This window comes from Pseudophryne corroboree, chromosome 9, assembly GCF_028390025.1.
Source record: "Pseudophryne corroboree isolate aPseCor3 chromosome 9, aPseCor3.hap2, whole genome shotgun sequence".
Classification (NCBI taxonomy): Eukaryota; Metazoa; Chordata; class Amphibia; order Anura; family Myobatrachidae; genus Pseudophryne; species Pseudophryne corroboree.
In genome coordinates, this window is record NC_086452.1 from 50,334,976 (window position 1) to 50,347,581 (window position 12,606).

Genomic DNA, 12,606 nt, shown 5'->3' on the forward strand with positions numbered 1-12,606 from the left:
AATGCTAACTTTGATAAAATTAAGGGAAAATAAGAATTTACTTACCGATAATTCTATTTCTCATAGTCCGTAGTGGATGCTGGGGACTCCGTAAGGACCATGGGGAATAGCGGCTCCGCAGGAGACTGGGCACATCTAAAGAAAGCTTTAGGACTATCTGGTGTGCACTGGCTCCTCCCCCTATGACCCTCCTCCAAGCCTCAGTTAGGATACTGTGCCCGGACGAGCGTACACAATAAGGAAGGATTTTGAATCCCGGGTAAGACTCATACCAGCCACACCAATCACACCGTATAACCTGTGATCTGAACCCAGTTAACAGCATGATAACAGAGGAGCCTCTGAAAGATGGCTCACAACAATAATAACCCGATTTTTGTAACAATAACTATGTACAAGTATTGCAGACAATCCGCACTTGGGATGGGCGCCCAGCATCCACTACGGACTATGAGAAATAGAATTATCGGTAAGTAAATTCTTATTTTCTCTAACGTCCTAAGTGGATGCTGGGGACTCCGTAAGGACCATGGGGATTATACCAAAGCTCCCAAACGGGCGGGAGAGTGCGGATGACTCTGCAGCACCAAATGAGAGAACTCCAGGTCCTCCTCAGCCAGGATATCAATTTTGTAGAATTTTACAAACGTATTTGCTCCTGACCAAGTAGCTGCTCGGCAAAGTTGTAAAGCCGAGACCCCTCGGGCAGCCGCCAAAGATGAGCCCACCTTCCTTGTGGAGTGGGCATTTACAGATTTTTGGCTGTGGCAGGCCTGCCACAGAATGTGCAAGCTGAATTGTACTACAAATCCAACGAGCAATAGTCTGCTTAGAAGCAGGAGCACCCAGCTTGTTGGGTGCATACAGGATAAACAGCGAGTCAGATTTCCTGACTCCAGCCGTCCTGGAAACATATATTTTCAGGGCACTGACAACGTCTAGCAACTTGGAGGCCTCCAAGTCCCTAGTAGCCGCAGGCACCACCAATAGGTTGGTTCAGGTGAAACGCTGAAACCACCTTGGGGAGAAACTGAGGACGAGTCCTCAATTCCGCCCTGTCCGAATGGAAAATCAGATAAGGGCTTTTTCAGGATAAAGCCGCCAATTCTGACACGCGCCTGGCCCAGGCCAGGGCCAACAGCATGACCACTTTCCATGTGAGATATTTTAACTCCACAGATTTAAGAGGTTTAAACCAATGTGACTTTTGGAACCCAAAACTACATTGGGATCCCAAAGTGCGACTGGAGGCACAAAAGGAGGCTGTATATGCAGTACCCCTTTTACAAACGTCTGAACTTCAGGGACTGAAGCTAGTTCTTTTTGGAAGGAAATTGACAGGGCCGAAATTTGAACCTTAATGGACCCCAATTTCAGGCCCATAGACACTCCTGTTTGCAGGAAATGTAGGAATCGACCCAGTTGAATTTCCTCCGTCGGGCCTTACTGGCCTCGCACCACGCAACATATTTTCGCCAATTGCGGTGATAATGTTTTTGCGGTTACATCCTTCCTGGCTTTGATCAGGATAGGGATGACTTCATCCGGAATGCCTTTTTCAGGATCCGGCGTTCAACCGCCATGCCGTCAAACGCAGCCGCAGTAAGTCTTGGAACAGACAGGGTCCTTGCTGGAGCAGGTCCCTTCTTAGAGGTAGAGGCCACGGATCCTCCGTGAGCATCTCTTGAAGTTCCGGTTACCAAGTCCTTCTTGGCCAATCCGGAACCACGAATATAGTGCTTACTCCTCTCCATCTTATCAATCTCAGTACCTTGGGTATGAGAGGCAGAGGAGGGAACACATACCCTGACTGGTACACCCACGGTGTTACCAGAGCGTCTACAGCTTATTGCCTGAGGGTCCCTGGACCTGGCGCAATACCTGTCGAGTTTTTAATCATGTGGAAGACTTCTGGGTGAAGTCCCCACTCTCCCGGGTGGAGGTCGTGCTGAGGAAGTCTGCTTCCCAGTTGTCCACTCCCGGAATGAATACTGCTGACAGTGCTATCACATGATTTTCCGCCCAGCGAAGAATCCTTGCAGCTTCTGCCATTGCCCTCCTGCTTCTTGTGCCACCCTGTCTGTTTACGTGGGTGACTGCCGTGATGTTGTCCGACTGGATCAACACCGGCTGACCTTGAAGCAGAGGTCTTGCTAAGCTTAGAGCATTGTAAATGTCCCTTAGCTTCAGGATATTTATGTGAAGTGATGTCTCCAGGCTTGACCATAAGCCCTGGATATTCCTTCCCTGTGTGACTGCTCCCCAGCCTCGCAGGCTGGCATCCGTGGTCACCAGGACCCAGTCCTGAATGCCTAATCTGCGGCCCTCTAGAAGATGAGCACTCTGCAACCACCACAGGAGGGACACCCTTGTCCTTGGTGACAGGGTTATCCGCTGATGCATCTGAAGATGCGACCCGGACCATTTGTCCAGCAGGTCCCACTGGAAAGTTCTTGCGTGGAATCTGCCGAATGGGATTGCTTCGTAGGAAGCCACCATTTTACCCAGAACCCTTGTGCATTGATGCACTGAGACTTGGCTCGGTTTTAGGAGGTTCCTGACTAGCTCGGATAACTCCCTGGCTTTCTCCTCCGGGAGAAACACCTTTTTCTGGACTGTGTCCAGGATCATCCCTAGGAACAGAAGACACGTCGTCGGAACCAGGTGCGATTTTGGAATATTGAGAATCCAATCGTGCTGCCGCAACACTACCTGAGATAGTGCTACACCGACCTCCAACTGTTCCCTGGATCTTACCCTTATCAGGGAATTGTCCAAGTAAGGGATAACTAAAATTCACTTCCTTCGAAGGAATATCATCATTTCGGCCATTACCTTGGTAAAGACCCGGGGTGCCGTGGACCATCCATACGGCAGCGTCTGAACTGATAGTGACAGTTCTGTACCATAAACCTGAGGTACTCTTGGTGAGAAGGGTAAATTTTGACATGAAGGTAAGCATCCTTGATGACCCGAGACATCATGTAGTCCCCTTCTTCCAGGTTCGCAATCACTGCTCTGAGTGACTCAATCTTGAATTTGAACCTCTGTATGTAAGTGTTCAAAGATTTTAGATTTAGAATCAGTCTCACCGAGCCGTCCGGCTTCGGTACCACAACAGTGTGGAATAATACCCCGTTCCCTGTTGCAGGAGGGGTATCTTGATTATCACCTGCTGGGAATACAGCTTGTGAATGGCTTCCAAAACTGTCTCCCTGTCAGAAGGAGACATCGGTAAAGCCGACTTTAGGAAAACGGCGAGGGGGAGACGTCTCGAATTCTAATTTGTACCCCTGAGATATCACCTGAAGGATCCAGGGGTCTACTTGCGAGTGAGCCCACTGCGCGCTGAAATTCATTGAGACGGGCCCCCCACCGTGCCTGATTCTGCTTGTAAAGCCCCAGCGTATACTGAGGGCTTGGCAGAGGCGGGAGAGGGTTAAACATCTTAGTGATATTTGGTGGACCCCTTTCTTTGAAAGTAAAGCATTCATAACCATAACCAGAAATAACGACACTGAGACTTGAATTTGGCAGAAAATTGCTAGCTATTTATTTGTCCCTAACCATTAGGAAACCTGTAATAGAAGAGATTAATTTAATATGCCGCTCCAGCTGGCATATGGTGGCGGCCCAAAAGAACGGCTCACTTAATCTAAATTAAACTTAAATAACTCAATCCTATAAATTTACTAAAAGCTTACCATAAACCGGTAATAGGTGACAACTCAACCCCCACAGTGACTACCCACCGCTCCTGGGTGCCCTGCCGCTGCCTTCCCGGACGGGTGGTCAAGCGGCCATAAGTCGATGGAGGTGAGTGCACCTAAACCACAAACCAACTGTAAAACACTACAGTTTTCTCTACCATACGAAACTGCCGTTCTTTTCCGCCAACAGCGAAAGACTCATCCCCAAAGTCTTTCGCACCGCCACCATAAACCTACCCTACCTCCTGCAAAGCGAAACCCAGATCCTCCAGAAAAAACATCATCCCCTCATCGGATAGATGTACTCCATCGCGCCGGAAAAGGTGGCTGTCTCTGAACCGTATCCTCGGGTGGCGAACCACCCTCCCACCGTGGGACAGCACCCACTTTGCCACTGCTCCGTTCACCTTTTTCCGGGCCTCATCAATCCGGCGACCATCCGCCACACCCCTCCAACACAATCTCGGCACCATCATGGAAAAAACCAACACACAATTGGTCCATTGCGCGGTCACACTTGCCAGATCCTGTATCATGGCCCACCGCAGCTCCAAGGATGTCCTCTTCCCCAAGTCGTTGCCACCTAGATGGACAACCAAAACTTTAGGGACTCCATGCTTGCTGGCCTGACTCACTAACCTACTCTTCAGCTCACCCCACATCATTCCGCGCCAGCCAAGCCATCTGACACCCTGTATTCCAAACAATGCCTGCGACCCTTCCGAGGCCACAAACCTGGCCGCCCAGTAAATGTAAGAGTGGCCAACCACCCAAATGGTCAAATTGTCTTCCAACCATCCTGAAGGGAAAAAGAGGGGTAGAATTGATTACTAAGAGGCTTATTCATTGTTTATACTGAAGGATCTGCCAAAAAAGAAAACTTTAGGACTCGCTATTGCAGCAGTCACGGCCTAGCCGACTGCACCATACTTCGTTGCCAATTTAGAAGTGCAAGTTAAAGACACAAAAGGGGGAAGATCAAATAAAATTAAACGAAATAAAAACAGGGGGGGGGGGGGTATAAAATGGGAAACACATGTAATAACTCAGCTGGAGGTGAAACGTAAAGACCTGCTGAGGGACTCTGATTAGACCAAATTAGCCGAATTATAGATTAGAATTTAGTCCGACAAGTCAGGCAAAAAAATCGCAAATAACTCCAGACCCCCGCTGCCGACTCATGCCGGCAACGGCGAGTAGCTAATCCCTGAGTAGGATAAAAAAGGGGGAACAAACATTAACAAACGCACAACTCCATAAAACACAGAACTGAAACAGCATAACGAATTGCAATTTAACAATGCCCCAAGCGCCGGGCGCCCTCTCACGTGACGGGGCGAATATATCGCCTGTAACTGGACGACTTCCATCGCCCCACCGCCTGGATCTCAGTTCTGGAGAAACCCGCCGCAGCTGCCGACGTCGCCGCGCCTATCCGAAAGGAATGGGTACCGAAAGCAGCAGGCGAGAGGCCCAAGCCCGTCAGACAGCGACCCAGCATCCACCGGAACTGGTATTTTGTGACTGGCAGCCCGTCATAATGCAATAGCCATGACCCCTCCTTAGCGGGTCGCACTACCACATATTGCATTGCCAGACCCACTGGGCAAACGCTTTCTTCTAGCGCTGGAACCATCGTAACCCAGCGCCCTCTCCCCACTTGATCCGTCTTGGAGCGCCGCAATCTGCACAGCAAGGACCTCTCACCCACTACCACGTCCCCGACCAGCATGCGCGATTCCGACCTCTTGGAAGGCGCTACCAACTCAGAAACTCGAAAAGCCCCGTGGTAAGCCATCGAGAAGGCTAAACGGAACAAAAGCGCCTCAAACCTGGACGACGCTACTCGCCCCACCGCCTCGATGACGGCCGGCAACAAAGCCGCATCGATGGGCCGCCTCCTATCTGGCGGCGTCGGCGCAACTCGCGCCCACCCTTTCATAGCCTTCCGTAGAACCTCGCTTTTCGTTACATCCGGGACGCCTCGCAGCTTGCAGAAGAATGAGACGCCAGCCAAGTACCGGGACACCACCGCTCGTGACCTACCGGAAACGTAGAGCTGCCACATAAAAGAAAGCATCAGCCGATGCTTGCTCTTACCTTGATGCTGACGACCCTGGACAAACTCCTCCCACTCGCTCCACGCTTGTCCGTACGCCTTGAGCGTGGCCGGCGCTACTGACCGCAACGCTAGACCTTCCAGTCCGGCCCGATCACCTGCCAAACATAATCAGGACAGTGAAAACCCTGCTCTTCGGCCTCGGGTGCCAAAACCCAAAACCTCTCCCACTGTCCCCGCGACAATGCATCTGCGATTTCGTTTTCCAAACCGGGAACATGCTGCGCCCGGAACCATAGATTCCTACGCAAGCATGTCAGAAGCAACTGCCCGAGCACCCTCAGAACCACTAGCGATTTCGCCCTCTGGTTATTAATCGCATGCACTACGCCCAGATTGTCGCATCTAAACACTATGCTGCGATTAGCCAACCGGTCGCCCCAAACTTCCAGAGCTACCATAATGGGAAAAAGCTCCAGTAGCAACAGATCTCTTGTAAGACCCTCACTATGCCAGCTTTCCGGCCAAGATGCCACACACCACGATCCCTCCAAAAAACAACCAAATCCGTAGGCACCTGCGGCATCGGTAAACAGCTGCAACCGGTCGCTGTCTACGGCTGGCGCTTGCCATATGTTCACCCCGTTGAAATCCTCCAGGAACGAAGCCCATACGGCCAGATCCCTTTTTAATTCAGAGGACAATCGAACGAAATGATGAGGCCTGGCACACCCTGCCGTTGCCCTTTCGAGCTTCCGGCAGAAAACCCTGCCCATCGGAATTACCCGACAAGCGAAGTTAAGCATGCCCAGCAAGGACTGCGCCTGACGCAGCGTGACCTTACGCGAGCCTTTGAACCGGCAAATGGTTTCGCGGAGCTTCGACACTTTGTCCTGAGGCAAGCGACACTCCCCCGCCACTGTGTCAATTTCAATCCCCAAGAACGATAAACAGGAGTCCGGACCCTCCGTTTTGTCCCCGGCTACAGGAACACCGAAGTGATAAAAGAGAGCCTGGGTGCTAAACAACAAATCGGCGCACCTTGTGTCGTTCGCCGGACCCGCGCATAGGAAATCGTCGAGGTAATGTGCAACCCCGTGGCCGCCTGACGTCGACTCCACACACCAATGAAGAAAAGTGCTAAAGCGTTCGAAAAATGAGCATGAAACGGAACATCCCATCGGCAGACATTTGTCGATGAAATACTCCGTCCCAATCCGGAAACCCATGAAACGGAATGAGTCAGGATGCAATGGCAATAATCTAAAGGCTGACTCAACATCGATCTTAGCCATGAGGGCCCCGCTCCCGTAGCTGCGGACCATCTCTAGCGCCTCGTCAAATGACTGATACACCACCGAGCAATAAGCCGGTGGTATTGCGTCGTTGACTGACGCCCCTGGCGGGTAAGACAGATGCTGTATGAGCCGAAAAGCGCCCGGGGTCTTCTTCGGAACCACCCCGACCGGGGAGATGACCAAGTCATCCACCGGGGGTGATCTAAAAGGCCCCTCCATCCTGCCCAACCTGACCTCCTTATCTACTTTCTCCCGCAGGACAGTCGGCAATGCCCGTGCAGACTGGAGGTTTCTCTGTGCCCGCACTGATACCTCGCTTGCAACAGGCAAGCGAAAACCAAACTTAAAACCTTCTAACAAAAACTTCGCATCCGTTCTATTTGGATACATATCCAACCATTTGCCCATCGTTTCCAACTTAACTGGCGTTGGGGCTCTGCTGAGCGGTCCCGCTCGCGGCCTGCTTCGAGTAAGCCTGCTTTCCCCTGTTTCCCTGTCGCCCCCCTTTAAAACAAGAGGAGGCTGGGTGGGCTCCTCCACAATGCTGGCAGGAGTGACGAAACCGACACTGCTTGCCATAGGAACATGTTCCGCTGTTAAACGCGAAGCATTTCCCCCGAGTAGCGGACCGCCCGCCCCCGCGAGCGGCCAATCCGCCTGTCCTGGCAATTCCTCCGTCCGCGACCGCCCCCTGGGCTGATGACCCCGCGCGACGCACACCTGTTCCCTGTTTCTGGGGCTCCGCCTCTTGTTGTGATGCCCGGGTCACTTTGAGCCAGACCTCCACATCTTTGAAACCAAAATCCATGACCCGCAGCCCATCCTGTTTCTCCCGAAACTCTTGGTCATACTGCCGCCATTCCGAGCCCGCGGACGTGCGCTACATGTCATGCACGAGATGCAGGTACCGGATAATATTCATGTGTTCTTCCGGCCTATCCTCCAAATAGCATGCCGCAAACACCCAGAAACCGGCCAGCCAATTATCAAAAGACCGGAAAGCTTCTGTCCCCATGCCCGTCTTAGCGGCCGCCGCTTTGTAGTCCCTCTTCATGGCCCTAGTCAAGACGAATAAGTCCACGAAGTCACCCCTACGTATCTTCTTGCGGCAGCTATCTCGCAGCCCCCTCATAACTGCGGTGTACTCGCAGCGCACTACCCCCGGCAGATCGCGCCGCTTCTTTGCCCTACGCTCCTCTACACTCATTCGCCTGCATCGCTTGCGCCTCTTCTGCTGCTTTGCCGCCCTTTTGGCAAGTTTCTCGGCCTCCCTCCTTGCCCTAGCAGTACTATCCGCGTCGGACGCCTGCGACGCTAAAGAAGAGGAGGACGAGGAGGACGAAGAGCTTCGCGAACTCGAGCTCGTGGTGGAAACTGATATAGACTGTACCAACTCACCGGATGCCATCGACCTCTCCGACCCGGATCCTTCGTTTTCTTCCGTCCAATCATCGTCCGCCACGAAATCCGCCCAATCTCTTTCACTTCGGCCCTCTGTGGAAGACAAAACAGAAGAGGGCCCGGCCCGCGCTTGCGGCGCACGCCGGGCACCCCGTGCGGAATGCGCAGTGACTGTGCGCCCCCGCTGCTCCCGTTCTGGCCCTAGCTCCAGCTCCGCCGCGGCGGCCCCCAGCTCTCGGCAGGCCCGTGCTACTCGCTGCGCCGCTGATGCCCTTCGATCGCCAGACCCCCTGCGTCCCGCAGACTGGCCAACCTCCGTCCTTGCCCTAGGGGAGGCCACTGCTGCTAACGGCCCCAGAGCCTCCACCACCGTGGCCAGCGCCGACGCCATGGCCCCAGGGGGAACCCGTGCGGCGCGACCCGCGGAAACGCCGCCCGATGGACGGCCGGTCCTTGGTTGGGCGCGAGCCCGCGCCCACCGACCGCCTGACGCGCCCCGGGGACCCTGCTCCTCGTGCTCTAAACCGAAGGCAAGTGCACCCCGGACAGCCCCACCACTCTCAAATTCTGAGTCTACTTCTTCCCTCTCCGGGGAAGCAGAAAAATCCCCTGGTCCTGCGGAGGACCCACTGTCGGGCTCAGCAGCCCGTGCCGCGACCCTGCGGCCGCTGACCCACTCCCTGTCTCCCTTCCTGCCGCGGGTCCCGCTGTGCCCCGCGGTATTCATGGGGACCTGCTGCCTCCCCGCGCGTGCTCCCCCGCGTGTCACCTGGCCCGCGGAGGGTGCACCCGCCCGCTGGCCCCGGCCATCCCTTGCCGCTGATGCTGTACCCCCTCTTCCTACTGCCCTCTCCATGCGCCCAGCGTTGCCTACTTGAGGCATACGCTGCACCCCCCTCATGTGCTCCCTCTCCCTGCCGTCTACCGGCATCCGGGGAGAAGAAGCGGGTGATCTGTGTGTATTTGGCCCCGCTGCGCGCGCACGTGCGCGGCCCGCGGCGTCCGGAACGAGCGTGGGCGCGCGCGCGCCTCGGGCGCGTGTCCCACGTCCTCCCGCCAACGATCTCCCGCATTGATCTGCCTCTTCGGCCGCCGCGCGAGGCTCCTGCATAGGCCCCGCGCGGCGACCGCCTGCTCCCGCACCTGTCCTCTCCCCCCGCCCGGCACGAACACTCGGCCGCGGCGAGGAAGGAGAGTCACTGTCTGCCGCTCCCGGGCGCTCACCGCAGCGCGCGCGCCCGCGGGCGCCCGACCTGCTCCCGGGTACGGCGGCCCCCGGAGGGGACGGCCGCCGCCCGCTGATCCTCGGGTGGCCTGAAAGGACCACCGGTCCCCCACGCCGTCCTCGTCCAGCCGAAGTGCCCATCCCGGCCCCCGGCGGCGAGCCCGCCCGGCCCCCGTCCGCGCTGCCTGCGGCCGTGAGTGTAGAGGCCCTAGGGGACGGAGCCCCGTCCCTCAGGCCGCCCACCGCCGCCTCAGGGCCCGCTCGGACGTCCGAGCCGCTGAACCGAGCCGGGGCCCTTAGCACGCGTCGGGGCCTAGCAGACATGTTAGCAGGCAAACCAGGTGAGAGGGTATAAATAGTGAGGGGTTCTCTGGAGAGGGGAATCACCACAGATGGACTATGAATAACCTATGTGTACAGCAAAAGCCAAGGAAAAACAAAATTTTTTGCTTGCACTGCAGCACTCACCAAACCAAATCACCAAGAGACTTAAAATGGCTTTGCCTTCCCTATATATATCAAGCCCTCCCCTTAAAAAAGGCTGTACTTTCCTTACAGCTAGGTCCACCCCTCCCCAGATGTTTAACTCTTTTCTCTCCTATGCAGTCAATACTCTCTTCTTCTGTTCCTGGGAACTGGCTGATTTCTGCAGCCTTTTTCCTCTCCCTCTGTCACGGGGCAGAAATGAGGAACCTTTTGCCCGCTTGTCCACGAAAAGACTGCGCCTGATAATACGGCGTCTTCTCATGTTGAGAGGCGACCTGGGGTACAAACGTGGATTTCCCAGCTGTTGCCGTGGCCACCAGGTCTGAAAGACCGACCCCAAATAACTCCTCCCTTAATAAAGCAATACTTCCAAATGCCGTTTGGAATACGCATCACCTGACCACTGACGTGTCCATAACCCTCTACTGGTAGAAATGGACAACGCGCTTAGACTTGATGCCAGTCGGCAAATATTCCGCTGTGCATCACGCATATATAGAAATGCATCTTTTAAATGCTCTATAGGCAAAAATATACTGTCCCTATCTAGGGTATCAATATTTTCAGTCAGGGAATCCGACCACGCCAACCCAGCACTGCACATCCAGGCTGAGGCGATTGCTGGTCGCAGTATAACACCAGTATGTGTGTAAATACCTTTTAGGATACCCTCCTGCTTTCTATCAGCAGGATCCTTAAGGGCGGCCATCTCAGGCGAAGGTAGAGCCCTTACAAGCGTGTGAGCGCTTTATCCACCCTAGGGGGTGTTTCCCAACGCACCCTAACCTCTGGCGGGAAAGGATATAATGCCAATAACATTTTAGAAATTATCAGTTGTTATCGGGGGAAACCCACGCATCACACACCTCATTTAATTTCTCAGATTCAGGAAAACTACAGGTAGTTTTTCCTCACCGAACATAATACCCCTTTTTTTGGTGGTACTCGTATTATCAGAAATGTGTAAAACATTTTTCATTGCCTCAATCATGTAACGTGTGGCCCTACTGGAAGTCACATTCGTCTCTTCACCGTCGACACTGGAGTCAGTATCCGTGTCGGCGTCTATATCTGCCATCTGAGGTAACGGGCGCTTTAGAGCCCCTGACGGCCTATGAGACGTCTGGACATGCACAAGCTGAGTAGCCGGCTGTCTCATGTCAACCACTGTCTTTTATACAGAGCTGACACTGTCACGTAATTCCTTCAAACAGTTCATCCACTCAGGTGTCGAGTGTCGACCCCCTAGGGGGTGACATCACTATTACAGGCAATCTGCTCCGTCTCCACATCATTTTTCTCCTCATACATGTCGACACAAAAGTACCGACATACAGCACACACACAGGGAATGCTCTGATAGAGGACAGGACCCCACTAGCCCTTTGGGGAGACAGAGGGAGAGTTTGCCAGCACACACCAGAGCGCTATATATATACAGGGATAACCTTATATAAGTGTTTTTCCCCTTATAGCTGCTGTATAGTTAATACTGCGCCTAATTAGTGCCCCCCTCTCTTTTTTAACCCTTTCTGTAGTGTAGTGACTGCAGGGGAGAGCCAGGGAGCTTCCCTCCAACGGAGCTGTGAGGGAAAATGGCGCTAGTGTGCTGAGGAGATAGGCTCCGCCCCCTTCTCGGCGGCCTTATCTCCCATTTTTCTATGTATTCTGGCAGGGGTTAAATGCATCCATATAGCCCAGGAGCTATATGTGATGCATTTTTTGCCATCCAAGGTGTTTTTATTGCGTCTCAGGGCGCCCCCCCCCCAGCGCCCTGCACCCTCAGTGACCGAAGTGTGAAGTGTGCTGAGAGCAATGGCGCACAGCTGCAGTGCTGTGCGCTACCTTGTTGAAGACAGGACGTCTTCTCCTGCCGATTTTCCGGTCCTCTTCTGCCTTCTGGCTCTGTAAGGGGGCCGGCGGCGCGGCTCTGGGACCCATCCAAGCTGGGCCTGTGATCGTCCCTCTGGAGCTAATGTCCAGTAGCCTAAGAAGCCCAATCCACTCTGCACGCAGGTGAGTTCGCTTCTTCTCCCCTTAGTCCCTCGATGCAGTGAGCCTGTTGCCAGCAGGTCTCACTGAAAATAAAAAACCTAAACTAAAACTTTCACTAAGAAGCTCAGGAGAGCCCCTAGTGTGCACCCTTCTCGTTCGGGCACAGAGATCTAACTGAGGCTTGGAGGAGGGTCATAGGGGGAGGAGCCAGTGCACACCAGATAGTCCTAAAGCTTTCTTTAGATGTGCCCAGTCTCCTGCGGAGCCGCTATTCCCCATGGTCCTTACGGAGTCCCCAGCATCCACTTAGGACGTTAGAGAAATATTTATTAAAGTATATTTGCAGGTTATACCATTAAAACATCAGTTTTCAGAGGGGGTGAGGTTATGCAAATATTAAGCATCCCCAGGTTAAAAAGGAGTGACCTTCCA

The 12,606-nt window shown here is 53.9% G+C and overlaps 1 protein-coding gene across 3 annotated transcripts in view; it reads right to left on the reverse strand.

The window, feature by feature from the left end:
• Nucleotides 1-12,606, reverse strand: part of C9H1orf210 (chromosome 9 C1orf210 homolog) — a 542,874-nt gene that overhangs the window by 282,457 nt on the left and 247,811 nt on the right. The gene's annotated exons all lie outside the window — the stretch shown is intronic.